The following is an 11,651-nucleotide window of genomic DNA, read 5'->3' on the forward strand; positions in this document are numbered from 1 at the left end:
CAACCGGCCTACCTGTTCAGAGTCTTGAGTTTTGACAAGTTCCTTTCTTTTGTCTTCGCTTATTTACATACCAGCACGTGCCGTCACGATGATAGCTGCGACATCGAGTTTATGTGGGGTTTAAACACAACTTTCTAATTTACAAAGGTTGCTAGGAAGTCACATTTGGAGAGACTGGCTATTACCATAGCCTGGAGATAGTAATGCAAGATTTTTAAAGATCAAGATAAGGTTACGATAAAGACGTTTTGTGTCAACATCATCCTGTGGAAACCCTGGCAGTCCCCACCCCCGAAATTTTGGGATCGAATGGTGGAGGTGCAATAATGACGTGTTAGTTCCAGGGGTAATGGTGGGGTGTGGGTCAGAGCATCCCCACCCCCGAAATTTTGGGATCGAATGGCGGAGGTGCAATAATGACGTGTTAGTTCCAGGGGTAATGGTGGGGTGTGGGTCAGAGCATCCCCACCCCCGAAATTTTGGGATCGAATGGCGGAGGTGCAATAATGACGTGTTAGTTCCAGGGGTAATGGTGGGGTGTGGGTCAGAGCAGTATTTCTTAAGGACTAATGAGGAGTATGTGGTATTTCCCCTAAATCAATAGGAAATAAGATCATTTACTGTTTAAAGGAACTGGCACATAGGAATGGAAAAAATCATAATTGTTGGGGTTTTATGGCGGGCAAGGCATGAGAAAATACAGCTTTTAAGACAAGTTTATATATCTGAAAGCTACTCCTTAAAAACTTCCATCCAAAATCCACCCTAGCCCGCTGCCCTCTGCGCCTCTCATAATCACAAGACAACCGTGGTCTTCAGGGCGGCCTCAGAGGCGGGGCAGCCTGTGTGTTTGTAGGGGGAAGGGGCTGCATTTCTGTTTTGTACTGCACCCCAGAAATGACAGAGCCAGTCCTGTGTGAACAAGAAAAATCACAGCAGCTCCACAGTGGACCTGGAGTCGTGGTCTCTCGCTTTAGTCTTAACTTTCTCCTTGGCCAGCAGGGACCTCAGACAAGGTGATGGCTGTGTTCTTTTAAACTACCTGCACTTGAGTCATTTTCCTTCCCTTTTCTTTTCCAGTCTTTCAAGGTGCTGGCAGGAGAGGGGAGCTGTATTCAACCCCAGGACTCATTTATTCAGTAGCCATTTAGAGCGCAGCCCTGTGTGTGAAGCCTGAGCTCGGGCTGGGTGGGGAAGTGCACTTGGAAGTGGGGCACTTGCTGGACAAAGGGGTGTTGCTCAGTGAGGCTGGGACAGCCAGAGGCGAGGGCAGCAGCCTCAACAGACAGGTGAGTTGTGAATTTAGGCTTGGAGGGAGGAGCCCCCGGCTGGAGGGTGGCGGTAGGTGTCTGAACAGGGGAAGTGGGAGCAGGGAAGGCCTCTTGAAGTGCGGTGAGCACTTTGAAGGCGGTGGAAGAAGGAAATGAGGCAAGAGGGTAGGTCCTGGAGAACTGGGTGTGGCCCACGGAAGAGTCTGAACTTCAAAGTTTTAGGCAAGGGAATCAGGGGATCAAATTTCCTCTTCAAAAAGATTCCAGGGGTGAAGGCAGGAGGATGAGAGCCCCACAGGAAGACAGCCTGCAAACAGGGGCTTGTAGTCTGCCAAACCCTTACACTCAGCTCAGCTCTTCTGCTTAAAAAAAGCGTCAAGTTTCACTTACAACAGGAATACAGGGGAAGCAACTACGACATCAGTGTAACAAAATAATAATAACAGTACAAAACACGGCAAAGCAAAAACAGACAATTACAAACCAGAGACATGCTGCAGGGGAGGGAGGGAGGCGCACAGGGGACTGAGGTGATGGTGCACGGGCGCCTGGGGAAGGAAACTCTATGGGGTTTTCTTTTTTTTTTTTTTTTTTTGTTTATACATGCACTGGGTACAGTCAGAAGCGCGGGAGGGTGAGAGAATTCACCAGAGCCAGAGCGGGGAGCAGAGCAGGCAGAAGGACCGAAGTACACTGCTGAGGGGAGCAGCGGGCAGCAGGAGAGGTCTGCGCACCGTGTGGGACCCTCCTCCGGTGGCCGGGGAGCAGCCGGGGATCGAACCGGTGCTGCAGAGGCTGCGGGCAGCTTCGCAACCCAGCGCTCAACCGCTGCGCCACCGGGGAGGCCCTCTATGGGGTTTTCTATTGAGGAAACTCAATCTGAGGGGGTGGGGGGAGGCAAATAATGTCTAAACAAATTTTTAAAATGATAAATGTTAAAATGAAAACAAATAAATAAATTATAACAATAAAATAAAATTCCTTTTGTAATTTGACAAACAAAAAAAAAGGCAAGTTGTATTCTATTGCCCAGGCTATTTAAATGACCACAGGCTCGCTGCCACCTTCTCTCCTCTGGCACTAATCAGTCATTATTTTCAAAGTCACCCACACTTATATTTAAGGAAAGTCCTGGAATCTTAATTTGGTGGTAAAATCTTAATGACACACCTTACAGCAAACAGTTTAGAAAGTACAAAATCCAGTCTGTGGCCAAACACTTGAGACTGGCGGGAGACCTATCACAAGTCAGGCTGCCTCTGCGCTTGGCTGACACGTCACGGTCACCGTGCCCAGCCTGTGGCAGGGGATAAAGCCCACGCTCCTGGTCAACTCCACGGGGGCTGCGGGGCGTGAGGTGGCACCTGTGGTAAAGCTGGCGGCAGGACACGGGGAGGAACAGCACCCAGGAGGAAACAGAGGTTGTGGGGAGCAGGTGAAACAGCCAGGCTGGAGCACAGGAGCACCCCTAGGGGGACAGCTTCCCACACAGAGCACAGAACAGCAGCATGCAAAATTGCAAAGAGGGAAAGAAGAAAATCGCCAAAAGTCAAGAAAGAGAATTCTGGTTTGGGGCTTCGGAAGTATTTTACAGGTGAATCTGGAAGGGGCTGCAGAATGGACTGCAGCAAGGGGCAGGCAAAGCCGGGAGCGCTGACCTGTGGTGTGGACGGTCCCCCGCAGCCCAGGAGGCCAGGCCACGGTGCGAGGGGGAGTGGGGGGCTGGGAGCACCACAACCGTGAAGGAAGAACCGCCAAGACGCCGTTTGACTTGGAGAGCAGGACCGGGAAGCCTCAGCTGGTGCGAGGAGAAGCTGACGGAAAGTAAAAGTGTGGTGGACAGAACCAACCGGCCGCCGAACCCTGTGCTCAGGCCGCCATAACAGGAGCCCATCCTATCTATTTCTGTCGTTAAGTTCGAATATTTAGAAAACAAGAAAACGCTGGCTCACAATGAACCAGGCCTTGCTGAGTTATGTTGTCGACCGCACTTGTGCCCTTCAGATAAGCACAGAAGGGCCGCCCTGCTTCACAGTCAGCCTCCAGACAGAAGACAGCATGGCGCTGCTCCTGATTCCCTCCGCGCTGGGCTAAAGCCTCTGCTCCCTCCCTTGGACCTGGTTGTGGGTTCCCGAACCACCCTCGGAGTTCTTACCTGTTCTATGTCAGTTTATCCCTACCTTGAATGTTGGTCACCACAGAGCACAGCAAGTCTGAACACAGCTCCATTAGCAGGTGAAATTTTACTTGTTTTTTCTGCTGTGGGGTTATATTAGAATTTTAGGAAATAGAAACCCCAAAGATAATAAAGTGGTATTATAATGATCAGACTTGCTAAGAGACTAGATCTTAATTATAGCAACTGAAAAAGAAATAATTATGTGATGTGATGGAGGTGCTAATTATCACTACAATGGCAGTCATATTATAATAGATAAATGGATCCTATCAACATGTCATATACCTTAAATTTACACAGTGTTATATGGCAATAAAAATGTGTCAATACACAATGTTATATTTCAATTTTAAAAAAAGAAAGCACCAAGATCTTTTTATGTGAAATGAGTCATTGTCCCTAATCCCATAGTTTTTATTTTTTATCTTGAACTCAGAATTTTATAGTTACCCCTATTTAATCTCAATGTTAGTGTTGATCTGTTGTTTCAAAACCTTAAAGTCCTTAGAAATTTGTTCGAAATTCCTTGGTATTAGCTCCAGTGGGAGACAGTGAGGGACTTGGGTGCTCTGCGGTGGTGGTCATGAAGAGTCACGAAGTTTTTCTCCTATGTATTCTCCTATGAGGTTTATAGCTGGAGTTAATCTGTAGACTGGCCTCTATTTGGTAATTTATTAATTTTTAAATATACTTTCCCAATGACTTCTAAATCTATTATCATCCAGCCCTTAGTTTCCATTTACCTAGCAATTCTTCTAATTACCCTTTTTTATCAGTAACTATAAGATAGTCCCATCCTGCCTTCACCTGGCTACGGTCTATGGAAACAGACGCTGAACATATAAGCACAGACATAAGATGAAAGAAGAATTGTTGACCTGCAGGACTGAGAGATGTAACCTAGCCAGTAGGATTTTTCTAAATTTCTTGGGAATCTTTGATCTATTAGTCTATTCACTCAAACAGAAATTGTTCCGATAACTCCTGATTCTTAGTGGTGGTGACTGCTTTCTTTCTTAATTGCTCAGATTTTTATTTTTCTACTTTTACTAGTCTACTTAAGACTTAAGTAGACTATTAAATCTTAAGACTTTGGGAAAGTCTTAAGATTTTTAATAGTCTACTTCAGGGGACCAAGGAGCTCTTGATCTTCAGATTCTGGAGTCTATCATTTCTGTGTTTTCAAAAGCGAGGACCACGTATAGATTGGCCTTTGTATTTTGCCTCTCTGAGACGGAAACCCGAGAGTGATTTCTCATAGATGACTGTCTATAACTTCTGACTCTACCTCAGGGTTTTATTCATCTGAATATGAAGATGTGAACTCATTAACAGCAGCCAGGTACTATATGCTCCCCTCTCCAAGGTATTGATCCCTCCCAACAACATTTGGCCATTTTTGACTTGAACATTCGCTCCCTTGTTAGAACAGAGTTATTAGGAAAGAGGAGGATTTGGATTTAAATGGTTATATTTTGTCTCTCTCCTTGATTAAATCCTTTCCCCAGGTACTAGGCCTATTTTTACTTCTTCATTATTTTTCTCAGAATATAGCCTAAAAACCCTAAGCTCCCTCTCCCCACCCCACCTCACCCAAGCCTCTGGTTTTGTAGCTAAAAACTGGGGGAGTTGGGAGAATCCTGGTAGGGCTGGAGGGAGTGCAGAGCCGAGCATAAGGTAATGGTGAAGGCTCTGCATGCAGATGTTGGAGAAGGGACAGGGGGCAGGAGTGATAGAGCAACGGAGAGGGGCGTGGTGACCTCACCTGGGAGAGCAGAGTCGAGTGCAGGCCAAGAACCAAGTCCTGGGGGGCTGGCAGAGAAAGGGTGAAGTTCCAGCAGAAGAAACTGAAATCGTAAGACAGGAAGAAACCTTAGAAATGGTCTAGCCACACACCCCCGTCACGTGACTGATGAAGAGATGGCTGTCCAAATAATTCTCAATAAAACTGGAGGACTGAAAATGAATCAGAGTCTGGGGTGACTCTGAAAGCATAGAGTTGCCTCAGTCCCAGGGGGTTAGGAGAGGGGCTCTCAAGAATTAGGAGGTGGTCCAGTGGGAGACCCCGGGAGGGAGGACCCTGAGATGCGTCTCGAGTTTGGTCGATGGATCTTGGGTCCTCCCAGAGCACAGATCTGGTCAAGCAGAGACGTGGAAGCCAGATGGTAAGGCAGCGTCAGGGGGAGGGGTTCGGGCGTGACAGGCAGGGGAGGACTGAGCTCCGTGCTCGGGAGTTTCACAGAGCCAGAGAGGCCGGGGGAGAGGCAGCCGGACAGCAGAAATCAGAGGAGCTTGGGATAAGGGGGATATTACTATTTCAAGACAGGAAGGAAGGAGCCAGTTGAGCGATCGGGACTGAGGCTACGTCCTCCGCAGGACGATCACAAGAAGCAGAAAAGGAGGCAGAGCACAGGTGGGGATCAGCGTGGGGTGGGAGGACACCTGAGAGCACAAAGAAGAAGGTGCCACGTGCCGTGGAGGAGACGACCACGGGAAGACGTGCCCCAGAGAATAAATGTCGGGCTTTGGGGAGAAAGCCAAGCCAACCCCAAGGTCCAAGATGGAGTCTGGGCCCCGCCTCCACCTCCCCCTGCGATGGGGCTTCACCTCCCCGCCAGCTGCTTTCCACCCGATGTCAGCGTGTGGCTGTCCCTGCTAACAATGTGCACCTGCCCAGTACCAGCGGGGTCAGGGGGACATTTCTGAGCTCACCCCAGGGCTCAGTGCAAAGGCCTCTGACCTGATTGCTCTGGTGAGTCCACCTGAGCACTCACAAGACATGCTGGCTGGGCAGCAAGAAGGTTCTAGCTAGAGCTGGAAATTGTGTTTCTTCTTTCAGGGGTGGGGGAGACCTAGGGAGCCTTCCTGCTGCCCCCGGGAGGTCACAAGCTGAAGGTCATGCAGGGTGGAGGTCACGAGCTGCGATGGCAGTGGCAGCAAGGAGGCCTTTTCGGGAGCTGGCAGCCTGGGACAGGGCTACTCTGAGGTCACCAGGTTCTCAAGTGCTTCCCTCCCCCTTCTTTAAAGTTCAGGATCATCAAATGAAAAGACCAGGCCCCACTCCAACCACATGAAATGCAAAATGGGACCTGCTGCGACTCAGCGCTCAGAGAGGCTGGAGGGTGCTGTGGAGTCACACAACCGCAGAGGCCCAGGTGGGGGGACTTTAAAGGACGTGATGGCAGCCACCGGCCCATGTGTGAGCCTTTACATCCCGGCCAAGTGCCAGCGTGAGTCCAAATCCTCTGGGACAGCCACCCCTGAGGTCATCGGTTCATGGTCCACTCCGATGATGACAAAGATTTTCCTTGTGTTTCTCTGAAGCCCAGAAACCCCTGTTGCTTACCTCGTGGTCTGAGCGTGGTCCTCAGAACCCACATAAAGTATCCACTGCCCTTCCCCTTCACAGACCTCCCCCGGCTGACTATCTCTCTCGCGGCCGAGACCAGCTCAGGTGACACAGGCCTCGGGTGCTGAGCTGGGTGAGGTGGGACAGACCATCACCCCCTTTGCCCCGTTCCAGGGCAGCCGCAGCAGCTCAAATGTTGGGGAGCCCACCAGCCGGACAAGCTGCTCGCCACAACCCGTCACCTGCGGTGGGCAACCAACTTGGAGATCGACGGCTCCATCTTCACCCCGTGAGGTTTTATCTTTTAATGTCTGCCCAGGACCAAGGGGCTACCACGTGCTCATCCACCCAAAAGCTGCCCCCGCCCCCAGCCCCGGTCTCTGTCTTCAGTGAGAGTAGCCAGCCTGCCCTTTGTCTTTCCTAAACTCCATCTTCATACACACCCTCGGAAACCATGCCCCAGAGGCCGAGGTCGCCGCATGAACTGCTCCCTCAGAGAACAGTTAGGTGCTGAATTAGTTGCCTTATTCATTCATCAAATTTATTCAATACGTGTTGGTCCTACTATGTGCCGGGTTGTGAGCTACGCATCAGAGAAACACAGAGCAGAGACCAAGCCAGAGGTCACCGCGGATGACAGAGGCGAGACAGAGATCACAGAGACAGAGAGGGGAGAGAGCAGTGAGTGAGAATTTAAACAGTAAGAGCAGAAAACACCCACGAGCTCGTCCAGGCGCTGGGTATTGTTCTGGACACTTTACATGTTTGGTCTTCACAAAATCGTATGAAGCATGAGTACCGCTGCCGTTACCTTTTATACTTTTAGTGTGTCGAGGCCAGAGGCGCTAAGGCACTTGCTCAAGGTCAGCTCAAGGTTGGAGCGTTGACCTAGACAGCCGGGCTCCGTGCTGGCTCTGGACTTCTGTTTGTCTCTGTGAAAATAAGCACTAAGCTAAACGTAAGGAAACAGCCGCGCTGAAGCTGAGGTCTGAGTGACGAGGAGCCGACGCCCCAAGCTCTGAGCTGGGACAGCAGGTGGGAGAGTGACAGGCTGTGGGGATGGAGGCCGGGCAGGCCCATCGCCCAGCACCATCTTACCAGGGAGCGCTGAGGGCTGGGGTCTGAGCAACTCCGCCAACGTGAGCTGTCTCACCACGGGGAGTTGTTCCAGGGTCCAGCCTGCACAGACCCGCCCTGTCCACAGAGAAACAGAACGACCCCCTCCCCGGGCCCCAACACGTGTGCCCCCGGCACGCACAGTCAGGACTCAGAGTCCGTCATCCCCCTTGTGCTGTGCGGTTTTCGGCCACGCCACAGCCTCCTGGCTTCGGCCCCCGGGTTCCCTGCAGCGTCCACATCACCTCACTCCGAGGCATGGACTGCTAAGTTCAAGCGTTTGGAGACACTTTGATCTAGGGAGCCATCACTCTCCAGACCTTTCCCCTCTGGTCCCGTCCATTTTCCTCTCCACGAGCCCAGGAAGCTCTAACTCGATGCATCTGGCTTCAGTTACTAACAGCTCCAGGGACGGCTCTTTCATCTCCCAGAAGCCCTGCTGGTTTGACCCCATCAAGTTCTACTTACCCAAGTGTTATACAGCCCTCCCCTTAATTACACACTCAATCAGTTCCTCCCCAGCTCAGCAATTTGTGGTCTCTGGGCTTCCCTCTACCGCTCTTCTGTTGGTGGCGCCCAGCCTGGGCCTTGGCAAGCCTCTGAAGCTTGCCTGGGTTTCTGAGGCCACAGTACCCAGACTTGAAAGCCTCGCTGCTATTTCACACTCTATTTCCTTCCAAATTAATTCTCTGATGAATACTGTCCTTTGCAGTGATTCAGCGCGGGCTATTTCTTTACATCTTCCCTTTACCTTTGAGACTTTTAATCTTTCTCGAATGCAGACTGGCCTCTGTGGAAAGGCTGCCTCAGAGAAAAATGCCCCGATTCCCCACGGTACGCAGCCCTGCGGCACCGGCCCGGCCTCGGGCTGCTTCCTTGGGGCTGCCCCGGCCACACCTCTGATTCAAAGCACACACCTGCCTTCTTAAGAAGTCTTTGCACCCCAAGAAGCAACTCCAACTTGGGGGCATCTAGAGGGCTTCGGAATTCTAGTTTCAGCCCCCAGTATGTGAAAACACAGAATCAAACTCTGAGCAGCGACCACGTTTCTGGCGCCCTCCTGGCTGCCTGCACCCTCAGCCACTTGTCCCGCCCACCTCCAGACACAGGTGCGGCTCTGCAACATTATGGGACGTGATGTGGGTTCTCCCATAAAGGTGACAGGGTTGATGGTGGTGGGAAGGCCAGAACTCAAGTCCCCAGTGCCTTACTCCATGGCAGGTGCTTCTTTCACCATCCCTCAGTGGCTTAAGCACCTCTAAGACAGCGCACCCTCCGGTCACCCTGTTACCACCTACATCAGTGCCCAAGGTTGCCTGACTCCGTCCCAGCTGCCTGGGGGACATTCAGAAGGAAAAGCCATTTCAAAGAGGCTTCTTGAACAACAACAGAGGCAATGCCTTAGGAAACCCATGAAGTGCTTTACACGTCTGTGGGATCCCTGGGGTGATTCTGTGAGGGAGACCCATCTCAGAGTCCCGAGTCACACATGATACGGGCTTGTAACAGGAAGTCAGCTGTGAACTTGCCCAAAGCCCCACGGGGAGCAGAGGCAGGGCTGGGCTCACAGCTGGTGACCCTGGCATCAGTGCTCTCGCAAGTCCGCAGACATTAGTTTGGATCTTTGCTTAAGACATCTTGAATGTAGGCCTAACTACAGGCCCCGTCCACCCAGGTGGAGAGAAAGGAGTCCTGGGAAGACCAGGTTTTGGGGGGAAAGTGTTTCCAGAGCTCTCTCTCTCCCATACTTAAGCACCAGGTTCCTGGAGGCTGGCAGGGTAACGTGGGGTGGACTGGGGGAGGCAGGCGAGGGCTGTGTGGCCAGTCCGCTCGGCCACTAGGGGGCAGGATGTGAGCAGCGCTTCATCCCGGAGAACCCCCAGCAGCAGGCAGGAGGGACTCACACTTGGCCACTCGTCTCTAGCCAGCCACAGCTCTAGCCCCAACGCCAAAGAATGACACTTCCTGGCATAGAGGAAAAGAGGACTTGCTCTTCGCCCCTCTCAGCCCCCTATGTGGGTGGAGGGCAGCAACCTAGAGGGTTCCAGCTGAGCGGGGGCGCCAAGCTTCTTGCAAAGAACTGAGTGTCACACACTAAATGCAAACAGATGAGGGTGGCAGGTCCCAGTGTTCTGAAGAACGAGGGTGGGGTGGGGACCCTCTTCTTCCACTTGAGATGGGCCCTTTCTAGTTCGGTTCCCTTTGCTGTCTTTTAAACTACCTGCATGAAACTTGTCCGAGGGGGTAGCACCAGCAGGCACGGGGCAAGTTCACTAAGGATTCGGACAGATAAAGGAGAGTTCTGGAGCCCTCAGTGAATTTGTCAGGCTTCCCAGCTCCCCACGAATCCCCACTCTTTCTCTGGGCTCTCTCTGGCCTGTGATCTCCCCTCTTCTGTAGTCATACAACCCCTCCTAGTTGCCTGCGTCTCCTCGCCATTGGCGCCAAGTGATGCCGTCCTTATAGCTCCGCCTCTAGGCTCAGGTGTGCACACTTGTGCACGCCCACACCATGCTCCAGGTGTCCACAGTCAGGCACACGTGCCCCGCGCCCAAGCTCCCAAGTGCCTCCTGCATAAGCACAATCAAGGCCACAGGTGACAGCCGTAGAGGCCAGTGGCGCAAAAAGCCTGGGGAATCCATTTTCCCTACAGGGGACATATTGAATGAGTTATTTTGTCCAACGCCTGCCCAAGCCCAGGGCACCATGAGAAAAGCCAGGAGGGCCTCGGGAGGGTGTCAGATGAGCCCCCGTGAAGTCGGCCTGCTCCAGCAGCCCGGGGAGAGGCCAGGTCTCACCCTGCTCTATCCTGAGAGGGCCTTTATTTTGTTATCCATGGGTGAGAGTCTCTGGAAACTCTTTTAACCCTAATAGCACCCATTTTAAAGCTTTAATTAAGAGAAACAGTCAAGATCAAAGACAGCTTAGGAGTTTATGAAGTGTTTTCACACCCATCCCAGGACAAGTTGTCAGACGGGCAAACACAGCCGCCCCTGCTGCAGAGTCGGGACCACTCAGCTCCACGAAGTCAACGACTCGCCCGGAGTCACAGGTTGGTGAGCGAGGGAGGCAGGGCCCTGCCGGTGCCTGTGCACACGGGCGCCCGCTCCTCAGTAAGGGTGGCAGCTGCGCAGTGTTCTGAGTTCCCTAGAGACTGAAGAAAACCCATCACAGCTAAGAAGCAAGTGGGGTAGAAACAGCAAAAGGGCAAAAAAAAGGCCACTGAAGACACATTTACTCAATTAATGCTCACAACCCAACAGTCAGCACAACTGCCTCCACTTCACACGAGAAAACAGGCCCTGAGAGAAGCCAGCCTAAGGGCAGGATTTGAACCCAGGGAGCCCTCGCTTGCCTCTGTTCCATGCTGCCCCCAAGTGGTGAGCGTGCACTCTGCAGGACGCCCCCTGGGTGCCAGGCAGCAAGGTCAGGAAAGTTCTAGCACCCAGCATCCTCCCAGTAAGTCTGCAGAGACCCGCTCTGCCAGGGCCTGTAGTTGGCTTTAGGGGCGCGCTGATGGCCGAAGCAGGCATCTTCCTGTTGCAGAACAGCTGCCTGGAAGAAGGCAGGGCAGGCAGGAAGGGTGGGGAGAACAAGGTGTGCGAGGGGTCTGCGAGGTCAGCGACGGGATTCCTTTCCCAAACAGGTCGGTCCTGGGTGTGCACGTGAGGCAGCGGGAGGAGCGCTGGAGAGGGTGCAGGGCCAGGTCTCAAAGGGCAACAGAGGCAGCCAGGGA

This window comes from Talpa europaea (genome assembly GCF_964194135.1).
Source record: "Talpa europaea genome assembly, chromosome: 9".
In the NCBI taxonomy this organism is placed as follows: Eukaryota; Metazoa; Chordata; class Mammalia; order Eulipotyphla; family Talpidae; genus Talpa; species Talpa europaea.